The following is a 14136-nucleotide window of genomic DNA, read 5'->3' on the forward strand; positions in this document are numbered from 1 at the left end:
GCGATCCAGCCTCTTTAATGCTCTCATCTGTAATGTAGACTGCTCTTCGGCAGTGTGGCTGATACAAGGGTTTAGTAAAATTGCATAGTAAGTGCCTTCTCAGGGTCTGGCCCTTTGCTCAATAAATGCTGGTTTCTTTTCCTTTCTGCCATCTTCTGAAGCATGTGTTTTAAATTAATCCTCCTCTTCTAGGACAGTCATTTTCTACCAAAGAGCATTTTTTAAAATCTGGAAGATCAGTGCAGACTATTCCATTTCCTTAAGGAGCCAGTGATTTAATAAGTTCCTTAGAAACAAGCTGTGACTTCCATTATGAACCTCATCTGATATATGTGCAAAAAACCACCACTATTTTTCCTATTGGCGAAAAAGTTGATGGCATATAAATACTTTACAGACATGTTACAGAACAGGCTACCCTTGTGCAATGTCTGTACCTGAAGAAATATCATGTAGTGCCCTGCAGTGGATGTGGCTCAACATAAAATTTGTCACTTTCCAACTGCTTGAAATATCGCCACATTTCTTACACCCCTGCGGTACCCACGCCTGTTTGATAATGTCAGCCTGCCTCTTTATTTCAGTCGCTGAAGTGACACAGCCCTGTTTTATAATTTGCCCAATGATGGAAGGGGCCAGGCAAGTTGCTCTTACCCCAGAAACTTCACTGATTCCTAATTCTTGAAAAAGAAGACAGGACCGTCTGCAGTTAGCCAGACATTGCTGTGTTCTGGGAGAATGAATGTATGCTCTTGGCAAATTGTTTATTTTTTTTCCTTCTGCACATGCAGAGAAGCAGGAGACCATATTTCAAATTTCCACTGGCAAGCAAGGGCTCCCTGTCCTTTTTATAAGGATTTGTAAAATTCCATCCCTTTGAATCTTGCCAGTGATCTCTGGACATCTCCAGCCTTTGCTTCATAAAGCGTTCAGTACAGAGAGCTGAGAGGGCCAGGCAGGGAGGATGTGTGAGTGTGCGCGTGTCTGTGTGCGCATATGTGCTTATGTGCCCATCCGAGGCTGCCTTGATTGAAATGCCAATATCCTTTCGCTTTCAGGTCTGGATTTACTATAGCAATAAAAAGCAAGCGTTCCCCTGCAGAGTGGAGGGTAGCAGTTGGGCCTCACCATTTATTTAGCTGAGTGGGCTTAATGGAGATCAGTGCTCGGTTCTTCTTGGGTCCTTTCTTGTAGCTCTTCTCTGGAGCTTCTCATCTGTTATTGAGCTTAGGGGAGAGAATTTCCCTGGCGCTGTGACAGCCCTCTGCGTGAGGAAAGGCAGGGATCTCATCCACTCTTCGGGGATGATAGGTGGGAGTGGAACTTGCTGAGAGTTTTATTGTTTGAAAGCATCTATATTTTTCTAGTTTCAACTTTTCTTGGGCGGGGGAAAAATAAATCACATAATACTGGCAAAGCAAAGATTTTACTTTTTCCCAGATCATCAGATAACAGATAATGGAGGTTACCAAGCTATCTAAGTTGGTTTGTGGTCTCCAGATTCAAAAAACCGTTTCCTAATTGCCCTCAGAATTCTGCAAGGTCTGAAGCTTTTGAGATTTGGGAGCAAATGGCAGGAAAGCAATATTAAACAATGGTTATCTTAGGAGGAGGAGAGACCCCGATATTTCTTTCATTCTTTAGGGGTTGATCTGGATTTAAAAGTTGAACTAGGATTCTGAACAAAAAAAGTAAATCCAGTGATAGGCATAATCTAAGAGCAGTCACATGTCACATAATGACAGTATGATTAGAATAGACCGTATTTATAACTGTGGTCCCATAGGATTATGATGAAGCTGAAATTCCCTATTATTTAGCATTTTTGCTTTATCTTTTCTCTGTATAGGTATTATTATCATGTGCAGTGTTTAGTACAGTAACACGCAGTATAGGTTTGCAGCCTAAGAGCAAGCAATGGGCTTGACCCTGTAGTCTCAGGGTATAGTAGGCTCGGTACACTAGGCTTTTGTTAGTACAGCTATGACGTTCATACAACCACAAAATCACCTAATGATGTCTTTCTCAGATTGTCTCACTGTTGTTAAGTGACACGTGACTCAGTCCCTGAGTCCTCATGTCCTCTGCTCTCACTTAGCAGATTCTACCCCGTTCAACTCAGGGATTACTTTGCTCTTGAGGTTGGTTGGTTTTGTATACCTCTGTACCAACACTGATCACCTCACTCATGATACTTCTTTGGTGACTACCAATACAGGAATAGCTCAAGCATATTTTTGTAACTTGAATGTGAGATTCTTAAAAGCAAAGAGCTTAACTTCTAAGGAAAATCCATTTTGGGGGATCAGAAAACCATGCTAGAGACAGTGTACTGCCAGTAAGGTATAAATGATGCAGAGGGGTCATGATGAGCTCTTCCAAGTAAGGAAAGATGATGTTCGATGGAAGAATGAAAGACTTAGGGAAGACTTAAATCCAAATTTATGGGAAAAGAAGGCAAACATAGTCCAGGTGGTCAAAGACAGGCTTGGAAAGGCAGAGATGGAAGGCATACATTTCTTATGGCGGTAGATAGGAGACCCGAGAGAGTGAGAAAGGCACAGTTCTGCAGTTGAGACCTTATTTGGAATTAGGATTTATGGGATTTAAGGAACACAATGGCACTGGTAGGGATTTTGCAGCAAAGAGGTGTTTTCTGATACCATTTCTGACATTCTACATGTGTCATTTATCCCACAACCAATTCTCTGACACCAACTCAGGGTCCAAAAATTCAGTTTAATTCTGATAGTGGAGTCAACATCAGATCCTATAAGTGAAAGGGCTCAGTCCCCACAAGACTGCCTTTGCATTAGCTACTGGTTATCAGTGGAGTGCCCAGTAACTCACCTTTCTGCCCAGCCAACCTCTGTTGTCCCCACACTCCCAAGCCAAGGCACACGTAATTTAATAACTTTCTGAAATGACTCAAAATGATTTTATAAAGGCCATAACTCAAAAACCAGGTGGAAGAGATGCACAAGGCAAGGTATGAGGTTGGAAGGTACATAGCTTCCAGGTCCTGTCCAGATGGACCAACTTCCCAGCACAACTGTGTACTATCCCCCAAAGCCACTGAACCCTGCTATTTCGAGCTTCTTATGAAAGTTTCACTGCAACAGAATGATTAAGTAGTTCAGTGCTGGTGACTGGACTCAATTCCCAGCTCTTCTCCCCATCTAAAACGGGAATTTGGAGAGGGTAGCTGAGAGTTTTAACCCTCCAATCATCTGGCTAGTTTTCCTGATTTTCAGTGTGTACATAGTTTTCCTGATTTTCAGTGTGTACATAAAAACAACAGTAGATTGCAAAGGTTTCAGGACCTTTGTGCCAGGGATTAAAGATTTATTTTTAAATTATGCTACAGGGGCAGAACCTGTGTGGTCCACAATCTTGCTAAGGAGGAAAACAGTGCTTAAAATTTGGGTGAGAGGAGCAGCGTGGAGCTCCGTGGCTTCAGCAGATTGCAACTGGGTCAAGGTCAGGTGTGTTGCCACTGATCCGTAGCGAGGCAAGGGCTTGAGCCAAGGTTGGCGAGGCTGGGCAGGGTTGATGTGACCTCGTTAAAGGCAGTTTCACAGTGTTGGCTCTGCTGCTTGGCGCTAACTTGGGGCAAGTTAAAAGGGAAAATGAATTTACCATCCAGTGTCTATCTTGCTCTTTTGAACAGATAATTTCTATTGTTGGGATGATGCTCTGGCCAAGAAAGGACTGTGGGACCCCAGCTAGTGTCAGTTCTGGGGTAATCATCTAGAGTAATTACTTTCTCTGCCTGGCAGAGGATGATCCATCTTGTTAACAGTCAAAGCATAAATATACGTGCAGAAGGATTTGGAGAACATGCTGACAGCCTGGCTTGAATCACTGAAAATGTTCACACTTTGCTGCTGGCAGAGGCATCTTTGAAGGCAAGGATTTAGTTGAATGGTCCCACAGTCCAATAAAGAGACCAACTCAGAACCCTAAAGAATTGAATGCTAACCTGTTCTTTCCTCTCACTGTTATGTCTGGTAGATCTGGGGTCTAGGGGTGCCCAGACTCACTCTTGCCCAGCTTGTCTGTCTGTCTGATGTAGAAAGAGGAAGAGGAGTCAGAGAAGACCAATGACAGTAATTTTACCCCAGGCATTGCATGAGGAAGCAGTGAAGATTCTCTCTGGAGGAGTGGTGGGGCCCAGGGCTGGGACATCACTGAGTCTGGAGCTGTGGTCCTATTTTGTGTGGTAAGGTCCCCATCTCTGACCACTATGAAGGTCACTATGTATTATTGGATTTGTTTTTAAGGAGCTTGGTTTGGTGGGCTAGTACAGGAATTTTGAAGGGAGAAGTAACTTACTCAAGGAGGGTCTTAGGTGAGACAGTGCAGCTACACACAGGAGCAGCTGTCTAAACCACAGGCTGTCCGCTTTGGCTGCCTGCTGAGATGGAGAGGCTATCTCCTTTCTACTTTTTAAAGAGTCCCAGTTCCCTACAGGCTCCCAACAATCCCTACATCACAGATTGCTAAAATGTCAGCCAGAATGACAGTCCTCAAGGCCCCGAGGAATCAACCTTAGAGTCTGTCTTGCAAAAACACCTAATGCCTTCAAAGACACAGTATAGGACTAAAAGCTGCCTGAAGGGCAAAACGCCCCTCCCTAGGAGTAGAAAGGCAAGAATGATGGAAAGAGAAGAGAGCTGACATTGAAAACACCTGCCACATGCTGGGAGGCTGAGGCAGGAGGATTGTAAGTTTGAGCCTAGCTAGGGTAACTGAGTGACTTAGGGAGACTCATTCTCAAAGTAAAAGATACAAAAAGGGTTGGGGATGTAGCTCAGTGCAAAGGCCCAGGGTTTAATCCCTAATAATGTAAATAAAACAAAGTAAACAAAACCAAAGCTGCCACATGCTGAGTCTCAGATTGGCTGCTTTACCCACTTTGTCCATTGTGGTTCTTCCAAGAGCTCTGTGAGGTGGGATTTGTCTTCTCCATTTTACAGATTAGGTCACCGAGGTTCATAGAAGAAAAAGAATTTCTCTAAGGTCATGTGACTAACGAATCAACATGCTAGTCTATCAGCAAGCTAGGGTTCTTTTGATCAATTCAAGTGCAAATCACGACGAGGTGAAGTGTGACTCTGGTACCAGTCTTATGTCACTAGATGATACCAGGTAATGCTGGGGGTCAGTGTTTGGCATAGCCATTGATTGGCTCTGTTGGGCGCTGGCTGAGGGTCTTGAGGTCTTCTGTATTAATAACTCTTTGCTCTATCCATGCTACTCCGGATAAAAGTTCTGAGTAGATTTATAGGACTTTAGGAGCCCACACCACCCAAGAGAGAACACCAAGATGATTTTCCCAGAGCTGGTGCTGCACCAGAGAGAAATGAGTACAACCAGAGGGAACCCTCCTAGACTAAAACCCTGGAGGTGCCTGGAAAGTGCTACTTATGTAGCAGATTGCAGGCCTGTTTCAGTGAGGGCTGAAACCAGAGAATCTCCTGGAGTGGGGAGCTTGCTGTGAATGATGGGTATGCACAGAGTGGGCCCATCTCTCTCCCTTCCTGATTTTAGCAACTTCTAGATGCCCTCTCTGTCCTGAAAAATGTAACTGAAGTAGAGGAAGAGGCCCCATGCTGTCTGTCTGGTTGCACTTTGTTTTGAAGTAGAAAATCATGGTTTGATAGTCAGGGAGGTTACTGAAGCAAACTGTGACAGTCTGCCTGGTGGTCACCTGGCTGTGGCTTTCCTGCCAGGGGAGGGAGACTCACTACCACTAACGCAGAATCCAAAGGGCAGTAGATTGAAAACTGATTCTGTGATTCTAAGAGGCTAGAAAGATGAGGAGGAGGAGGAGCAGGAAGTGTATGGAAAAAGATTAATGGAGGACTAATTTTATAGGATATTTACAGTGTTACAAACCTATATAATTGGCTACTGTGGCTCAAGAATAGACTTATAGATGAGTGAAAAAAGATATATTTCCTAGTAGAATTTTAAAATCACCTGACAAAGGAGAGCTACAATATCAAGTAAAATTAGATGACTTAATAAATGATTTTGAAATATTTAGCTAGCTGCATGAAAAAGGAGTCAATACAAATCATGAGTTCATATCCTATGCCAAAATAAATTCCTGATGCATTAGTGAGATGTATTTAAGAAGTAAAAATGCTAGAAAATGGAAATGAATATTTATAACAGTTCTAAATGAGAAAGGGCATAATAAGCATAAAATCAGTAGGATAAATCACAGTGGAAAAATGGACAGATTTGACTTTATGCAAATTAAAAATTTTTGTATATTAAAAATGTCAAAGGAAAAATTTGAAAATAATCGATAACCCAGAGAAATGTTTATAAAAAAGAAGACTAAAGGTCAGTAACTTTAGTATATAATATGCCCGCACAAATAAATAAGAAAAAGTCTTAGATAAAAATGGGCCAATATAAAGAAATAAAACCAATTATTGAAAAATACAATTTTGCCTTTTGCAATTGTATTAAGTGGCTTAAATTAGGATGTAGTGCAGTAATAAATAGCTCACAGATCCCCAGTGGTTTAAAGCAGTGAAGTGATTGGCTCATCCTTGTTATATGCTCATTGTTAGTTGTGTATAGATCTGGGATCAAGGCTGAAGGTCTGGTCCTTCTGAGCGACTTTCATGGCAAAGGGAAAGGCATGATAGAAATGTAGGATGGCCCGTAAACTTCAGCTTGGAAATGGCAGATATTACCGGCCATAAAAAGGCACCCGATCAATCTAAGGTCACTTGGCGGCGGCAGCCGTAATTCTCTCAGAGCAAGGGGGTCCTCCGTGGGGAAGGACCACAAGTATTTTGAAAAACAATTCAATCAAATGTATTTGGATATATATGCGTGTTTTTTGCACACAGCAACAAATATTGTAGGATTCATGACTTACACTGTTTATCCACCTTTACCAATGGAGAGTGGGTTTGGGAGGAGGGGGGTAAATTTCTCTATTAACAAATACTTGAAGTTTTCAGTTTATTTCGATACAATGTACTGTGTGTAAAATGTTTTTCTTAAATCCATGATTTATTTTTGTTTCTTAAAGAAGACATCTGGCTACCAGCTTACTCTTCTGTTTCAAATATATAGAAATACTAGGTGAATTATTTTAGACACTAAGCTTAACAGCAATAGAGGAACTTATAGATTTCAGAAGTAAGTGGGAGTTCAAGGCAGCAGGAGGCACAAAAGGAATCTAGAATGGATGAGTTTTGGGGGCCAGGTTTCAACAGATAGGCAAGGAGCAGAGTAGAGGTCGTAGGGCCTGCAGAGAAGGAACAAAGTGGATTTCTGCAGGGGAGACAGCAGTGCACCATCTGTTGCAAATGGCACTGAACATCCATCCCACCAGCACTGAGTAGTGACCACAGGTTTCAGTTTGCCCTGGGACAGGGATGGAAAAAGTCTCTTAACAGATGAGAACCCTGAATCCTTACAGTGCAGTGTGGAAACCCTCAGCAGAGGAACAAGACTAAAAACCAAACTCTTTAGAGTACAGATTTCAGAATTTTAGAATCCTCAGCCTTTCTTGTGGCTTCTCCAATCTGAGGCACTCAAGAAAAGGTTTCCATGAATCAAGATTTCCACTGAAGATAAATTTAAAGGTAACAGGGAAGAGCCAACACATGTGTAACAGGAGTTTCAGAGTGAGATGATGGTGAGAATGGAAGAAGAAGCAGTCAAATATATTGTGACTGAGACTGCCAGAACAGAAGCACAGTAAGACTCATGAGCCAAGTATGGGGGTGCATCTTGTAGTACCAGCTACAAAGCTGAAGTAAGAGGATTGCTTGAATCCAGAGGTTTGAGGCCAGCCTGGATAATATAGTGAGGTCTCATATCTAAAAAGGAGTCCTGTGGAGGTGATTTAAAAATCTATAAGCTCTATCACAGTGAAACTGCAGAGTGAGATGTTATACTAAGATGCTGAAAAATTAAAATTGATTAAAAGATAATTAGCAAAAATAGTTACTTAAAAGGATAGTTATTAGCAATATTGTCATTCTGTACTGAGCTCGTTACCCTAGTAACCAAGCACCAACCACATAGTTATAAATTAACTGACCGCGTAGTTCTGCTGTTCTGTAATGCGTCATCCCCTCTGTGTGCTATGTCAACTTTTGTTCCCCTTGTAAGAGACAAATGATGCTGTGTTCCCTTTATGAGAGACAAATGTTCCTGGAATTGGCAGACCAATTGCTATGAATTGGCTAACCACTCACTGTGAAATGCCTCGGACCTCAAGCAAAGGGAACAAAGGCCTACCTTGTTTCTGTTTCTCATCGCTATGTACTTAATGATCAATGAGCTAATCATAAATGAACTATAAAAATCAGTCAAAACTCTAACTCAGTTGTACAGCTTTGCAAATTCCATCTGCACTGTGTCGCTGGGCCAGCTAAAATAAAAGCGCTTCTTCCTAAAAACGACGTCGTTCTGCCCTATCTTTTCCATCTCAGGGGTTTTGCCCCATTTTTCATCTCAGGGGCCTTTTTTTGGGAAGTACAACATGAGATAGCAGATAATCAAGGACAAAGAGAATATTCTGATAGGTATCAGAGAGAAAAACTAGATTACCCAAACAATCTGTTTCTAAAAACAAAGATTTAGATGGAATTCTTATCATCAACAGTACATTCCAGAGACTATGGAAATATCTTTAAAGCTAGAGAAAATTATGTGGACTCTAGATTTAAAACCTAAATGGACTTTAAAATACAGACATACAAGTTTGAGACAGACAAAACTGTTTTATATGCTGTGTTTGCCACTCAGGATTAATTTAATCTATCCACACCTATTGTGTATGGATTGCCTAAGAGGATGTTTGTCACATGTTGATTAATCTGTGAGTTCCTTCCAATGTATTTAACAAGATCTATTTATAAAAGAATTCCTCCAAAGAGGGACAATGCCAGGTTTAGGGATAAAAATAGAAGAGAAAAGAAGCTAATGGACGCAAAATGACTGACATTTTTCCAGAAGGAAACAGAATATCCAAGTTAAATTTTATTTTAAGAATAACAATGGTGGGTCTTGTTTTAAATCATTTAAGATATTTTAGGGAGTGGTTCCAAATTAAATAATTCTAATTTGGTTTCAGAATTTTAAAATTATGGCTAGTTCTTTTAAATGAATAATGACACATTCCTTCTGGTTTTGTGTTCACTTTCTCATGTTAACATTTCGGAATGGTACCTGTGAGCCACAGACACCACCATCAGTTTACCATCTTGGGGGTGGGAGGCGCTGGGGAACCACTCTATTCGATATCCAGCTCGTGTAGGAGGAAGCCCTAATTTGAACTCCAACCCTTTGCTCCTAGTTATTCATTCAAGACCTAAATGCACTTTTCTTTCATCATCATAAATGAATTCATTCATTTAAACTGATGGCATTAAAGAACATGTTGCCAAGTATGAGCAATAGCTTTCAATGGAATGAAATCATCAATTCCTGGGAGCACAGAACAATCCCTTTTGGTTTTTTTTTTTTTAAGCAAGGAATGTGACCCACTGGGCTCCTGATTTTAAGGACATTCTTTATTTAACCTTGATTTAGTTCAAAAGGTTACTCTTTACAATAATTTAGTTCACTATTAAATTTTCTGCTTCCTATGGAGTAATATTTGAATATTTTTCCTCTTATTAGTAGCTGGTGATAGAATTCTATAATACACTTCTGATGGTTTCCCAAGCAAGTTTCATCAAAAATAACCTTTAGATAATTAAAAACATAAAAAAGATTGAGAAGGGTGTAATTTAAAATCGATCCAGTAAATGGATTACCAGGTACTCATTTGGAATGTTCTCAGTATAAGGTAAGAAGCAAAGACCAGTCCAGATGGTCAGGAGGGAGGGCAGAGGCCAGAGGCAGGAGCCTGGAGATTAGGTCCTAGTCTGTATGAATCACCATTTGCTTTGGGTAGTACATTCACTTCCCTCTGCCCCAGTTTTCCCAGCTGTGAGATATCAGCTCCTCTTTAGAGGGTTCTTGGGAAAATATTCCAAGATAAAAAAAACTAAAACCACCCTGTAATCTTAAAAAGTTAGATCACAGTATAACTTTTGCCTGATTATTAAGTTGAAAGGTTTTTTTCCTCCCTCTTGAATCATATGGATACTTACCTCAGCTCTTAGCTCACTTGTTATCATATCTAAGAGTAGAAAAGTTCTTAGCAACAGTCATTTAGGTACCATGATCATTTAGGAATGCAAGGGATAATCCTTCTTTACTAAAGAGGTAGCAACAACAAATGCAAGAAAAATAAATTTAATTATTTTAAGTATGTGACATTTGCTATTATATACATGTGCATTGGTAAGTATGTGGCTCACATGGCCATTTAACTTTCAATTAATTAAAATAAGAAGTTGAGTCCCTCAGTTGTGCCAGCCATGTTGGATGTGTTCCATTGATGCACGTAGTCTGTGAGTATCACCACGGACAGCACAGATACTGCTTCATCATGGCAGGAAGTTCTACTGGAGAACACTGGTCTCCAGGTAACACCTGGGTGCGTGAATATTTCTGGAGGCAAGTAAGAGGGAAGTACAGAAAAGGTGGTCATGCCCAGTGTGAGTAGGTCACAAAGTTCCCTTCTGTCTCAGTGTCTTTCTGATTGCTGAGACAGAATATCTGATACCCACAACTTAAAAGAGCAGAGGTTTATTCCGGTTTGTGGCTTTTAGAGGTTTCAGTTCATAGTTAACTGGCTCCAAGGAAGGAAGCACATCGTGGAAGGGTCTGGGTGGAAGAAAGCAGCTCACATCTGGGAAGCAGAAAGAGAAGGGAGGAACCAAGACCATCCTGGTCATTCCACTTCTGACCAGGCCCTGCCTCCTAACAGCAAGTCAACGATAGCATCCCCATAATCTAATCACCTTCCCAGAGCCCCCATGAGGCTTTTGGAGTACAGGTAGCTCTAAACCATTACGTCTTCACTTCATTGTCTGGGAAGAAAAACACTAATCATAAAAGCATTCAAATATGTAGCAGAAATAGTGAGAGATGCCTTGAGGGAAAAAGTCCCCAGAGAATAATATAAGTGACTAAAGGATGGAGACAGGATGTGAGTTCACTGCCAGGAGGCTGAGAAGGTGAAGATGACACCACTACCTGAAGAATGATAAGGAGCCAGCCAGGGATGTAGGAGGATGGAGGGGTGGTGGGGAGGGTGGTGATGAGGGCAGGGAAGGATCTAGGGCACTAACAATAAAGAGAGCCTGAGCAGAGGAAGAAGGCTTGGCGTATCCTAGGTGCTAAAGGAGCTGAAATCGGGTGGACCTCCTTATGAGTGATAAGAGGTGGTTCCTAAGACCTTGGAAAGGCCAGATCTTGGGTAACGCTGTGTGCCCCAATACGCAGTACGGATTTTATTGGAATGCCCGTGCATTCCAATGCACGGGAGAAGCTCCTGATACTTTTGGAGCAGAAGATTGAATCGATCTTTATGCTGTTACAAGACTGCTCTAAGACAGTCTGGAGAATGTCTCAGAGGGAGGTCAGAGTGAAAACAAGTGCTGTATCTCCCCGTAGACTGGAATTTTTCTGGCACTTTCCTAAAGCACTTGGTGCTTATTTGAGTATAGTACAGTTAGTCTTTCATATCCATGGGCTTCATGTCCACAGATGCAGCCAATCATGCAGGGAAAATACTTGAAATAAAATTGTGTATGTACTGAATGTGTATAGACTTTTTATGTCTTTTCATTCCCTAAATAATATAGGATAACAACTATTTAAAAACCATTCACATTGCATTAGGTATTATAAGTAATTTAGAAGTGACTTAAAGTATACAGGAGAATGGGTGCAGGTTATGTGCAATACCATGCCATTTTACACTAAAGTTTGAGCAAATCCTTGGATTTTGGTATCTGCGAGAGTGGGGGGTCCTAGAACCAACTCTGAGGATCCTGAGGAATGACTGTACTTCTTAATCATGAACCCAATTTTCTGTTTGCTTATCTGTTACTTCTATCAATACGAGAGCTCCTTGAGTTTAGAGATTGTAGTTTTTATCTCAGTGCCATGTAACACTTTTTATTTATTTATTTATCTTTTTGAGACAAGATTTCACATGCAGTTCAGGATGGCCTTCAACTTATATTGTAGTCCAGGCTGGCCCTGAACTTGAAATAATTCTCCTGCCTCAGCCTGCTGAGTGCTGGGATTATAGGCTTGTGTTATCATGCCTGGCAGCAGGTGTTTTAAAAAAATGTATATTTTGAAGAATAAAAGAAAAGTATACAGAACAGAGAATCAGATTCACTTTTTTTTCCTTTCTAGATCTCTAGTTCTCTCATCTAGAAAAAGTCTTTAGTAAGGAAATAAACAGCTATAAAAATCTGCAAGCCATGTTGCAGAGGGAGGGATGTTTTAGATGAGACATCCCAGTCAGAGGTCAGAGGGATGGGGATGAGCAGGGTGTGGACGTGCTGGTCATGGGGTGTGGATGGGAGACAGTGAAGATCACTTCGCGGGAGCGAAGTCAGTCAACAACACTTTTTAATTATGGGCGTTTTTCTGGATCATAGGAAAAGGCTTCTAAATATAGAGAGGGCAGCCAAATCCTCCCACACCCATCAGTGTAAAAACAAAGTAAATGACCTCATGCATGACCCTGCTCTCAGGACACACTTGGACTTCTCTACCTAAATCTAGGAGCTGGCAAACTATTAATTCTCCAGAGCTTGTACACTGAGAACTTTTATACCAGACATCTGCTTATGTACTATAATTTAAGATACAATACACAGCAAGTGGGGGCAAAGGAAATTAAAGACACATGACAAAATAAATTCAGTGTTTCTTAGGAGCATTTTGGGGAGGCAGAAATCATTAGGTTATAAAAATGAGTCATCCTGAGAGCAGGCTCCCCTCAGCGGAGCACAGCTTACTGCAGAGTAATTGTGCTGTTGTCAGGGACTCCTTACTTTACTAAGATTTTGGGCTCACATCTCTATGTTTCTGCCTGCCTTTATTTGTCATTGTGTTTCTCCAATGTTTCCTGATCTCTGAGGCTCAAGTGCACAGACGCTGAAGTGGTACAGTAAGTATGCACTGGAAATGTGTCGGTAAACACGGAGAGGAAGAGCAGTGCTGAGGCCAGGAGTTGATCCTGCAGGATAAAGGAATGAAACTAAGAAAAGGAAAGACCGATGTTCAATACCAAGAAAAGCACTCTGGTCATTTCCCAGAGGCAGCTGCGAAAATCCCACTTTGGAGGCATTTAAGAACAAACGAGACGATGTCTTAGAGATTGTCCTGCCAGGAGCCAGACATACTGTGGTCTAGGCAGTGAACTAAAATGGCCACATCTTCAAGATGATATTTAGGGTTCATGATTCTGGGGTGCAGTCAGACCTTGCCTTATTGAGTCCTTTGCAACAACCAATATGTGTTTCCTCAAGGTGAGGTGAAGACCTGCACATTCAAATGCAAGTCTGGGTGGGCTCACGTTCCCACATGTCTGACCAGCAAAGAGATAATTCTGTGCCTGTTTCACAGAATTGCACTGGTGGTTGCTTTCACCTTCCTTTCTCTGTCCTTCCCTCCTTTCCTTTTTTTTCCTCCCATTTCCGGGATGAAAATGTGTCCCTCTGGGGTGCTTATTGGACAACCTACTCTCTGATGCTTATTGCACGGTGTGTGTGTGACTTCCAGAAAATACAGGTTTAAGCCCACCAGAGCCAACATGAGCCATGGCAAATGCTGAGGCCTGCTGGCCATCCCATTGATGCACAAACCTGGCAACACCTCCAGAGTTGTTATGAAAATGCCCTGCCTTCACCTGCCCAGAGATATGCTGGGGGTCTGGGTCTTCTCAGAGCCAGGCAGGGGATAGAAGCTTTTAATTCTCTGATGTGACTATAAATCATGATATGTCAACTTGAGTGGAATAAGAAACACGGAACAAGGTAGTGATGTATGGCTCTGGGTGTGTCTGTGGATGACTGACATGTAGGCTAGCGGGGCTGGGGATTTAGCTCAGCGGCATAAGCACCTGCCTTTCAAGCAGGGGGTCATGAGTTCGATCCCTGGTACCGATAAAAATGAAATGAAAAAAAAAAAAAAAGAGACATGTAGGCTAGCAAACCAACAGAGGACCCACCCCAG

The sequence above is a fragment of the Cavia porcellus genome, unplaced genomic scaffold (genome assembly GCF_034190915.1).
Source record: "Cavia porcellus strain 051 isolate PalLab524CR breed Dunkin Hartley unplaced genomic scaffold, mCavPor4.1 scaffold_23, whole genome shotgun sequence".
NCBI classification, from domain to species: Eukaryota; Metazoa; Chordata; class Mammalia; order Rodentia; family Caviidae; genus Cavia; species Cavia porcellus.